A 1,673-nucleotide genomic window follows, 5' to 3' on the forward strand; every position below is an offset into this window, starting at 1 on the left:
GGATGTTTTTTATATATATATACATTATTTTTTTTATTAATTGATGTTTTTTCCCCGAATAAAATAATTTTCTGAATAAAAGCAATTAAATTAAAATGCTCTTCTAATTAATACTTGTTGGAATCAAATAAATCTGCAAAATTCGTATCTATGCATTAAACTTTAATTTTATATATGTAAATTTGTATGTGTGTAAATTGTTTTCTTTTTAATAATTCTCTCTTCAGACGCAGCCAACTAAAGACCACGTGCTCTCTTGACGTTGCCGCCGCGCCAATTTGCGTTTTACAATTTTTGTAAGTTTTTCTGTAAACTATTTGTTTACAAAATTTATTAAAAGCTATTAAATATCATTACAATTTCGCTCTAAGTTCTTCATTGCAATGCTCTTCTTCTATATTCTATTATATTCTTTTTACTTGCTTAAATTAGTTTCAATATTAAATTTATTTTGCTTGATTTAAAAGTTTTAAGTGTAAAATTTTGCTCTTAAGTTTACTTTTTAACTATAATTATATAATTTTTCATTAATTTTTATAAATAGTAAATAAAAAGCAAAGTTAAATTATATATATTATACATAAATTATTGTTTAGCTCAATTTGAATATATATATACATATGTATATATATTTTACGTAGATGCAGTATTGTTTATAATATTGGCGACCATATTAAATGTAAAAAATGCCACCACGCCGGCACACATGCGCAGATCTGCGTGACGTTATGCTTTCTCTTTTAGGTAATTGCATTTGAAGTATAATATTTTATTTGACATTTTTTTAAATATTTGTGTTTTCATGTTTTAAATTGCATATTTCATGTTTTTTTTTATAACAAATAAAGTTTTTAACGCAATATATGCTTTCCTAATAGGATAATGAACCTATTTTAATAATAAATATTCATACGGAACAATTAAATCTAAAAAAATATCTTTATTTATATTATATGTATTTATTTACATTTCTTTAACTGTTTTTTGCCAACAAATTTGTGCTTTTTGTTACTTCTAGTTAGTTTTTTTATTCATAGAATATACTTGTTTTCAGTACTCTAAGTTTAAATATACATATGTATGTATGTATACATTTAAGCCGGTGTCTTTACACATTTCAATTTTCTATTTATCTACATACTTCAAAAATTACACAATCGTCGAAAATATTAATTTTGCTTCCAGTTCGTTTATATGTACATGTGTGTTTAGGATCTGATTGTGTTTATTTCGACACAAAATCGTCATAATATTGAAATGAAAGCAGATTATGTAAAGTAATTGAAGAATAGACTGCCGTAAACCGTTAGAATATTGTATTAATGTTTTGTATATTCTATGTATGTGTATATATAATAAAAATTAAATATTATACATGCCAATTCTTCAGAAAAGTTTAAATATTTTAAGTAATGTTAAAAATACATGTTAAGCCACTTCCAAGTAATAAATTTTTATACTAATTTTAAATAGCCTGTTTTCGCTCTACGAAAATGCAAGATATAGTTTCGTGAAATTTATTTATTTTTCAATGCAAGTCAATGACCAAATACAAAATGGGTGATCCACACACCTATTGAATAAAAAATTGTAAAAATTTCAGAATGCTTTGGACATAATTGAATTTTGAGTTGAATATGACAAGAGTTGGAAAGAATATTAAAAAAATTTCC

At 23.8% G+C, this 1,673-nt stretch overlaps 1 protein-coding gene across 1 annotated transcript in view; it reads left to right on the plus strand.

Moving 5' to 3' along the window:
• Nucleotides 1-486, plus strand: part of LOC108965597 (protein TIPIN homolog) — a 13,814-nt gene extending 13,328 nt beyond the window's left edge. The window contains exon 4 of the mRNA XM_018928125.1: nt 228-486. The gene's annotated coding sequence lies outside the window, so the exon portion shown is untranslated. The remainder of the gene's footprint in view (nt 1-227) is intronic.
• Nucleotides 487-1,673: the final 1,187 nt, after the last annotated feature.

This window comes from Bactrocera latifrons, unplaced genomic scaffold (genome assembly GCF_001853355.1).
Source record: "Bactrocera latifrons isolate USDA-ARS-PBARC rearing strain unplaced genomic scaffold, ASM185335v1 scaffold_142, whole genome shotgun sequence".
Taxonomy (NCBI): domain Eukaryota; kingdom Metazoa; phylum Arthropoda; class Insecta; order Diptera; family Tephritidae; genus Bactrocera; species Bactrocera latifrons.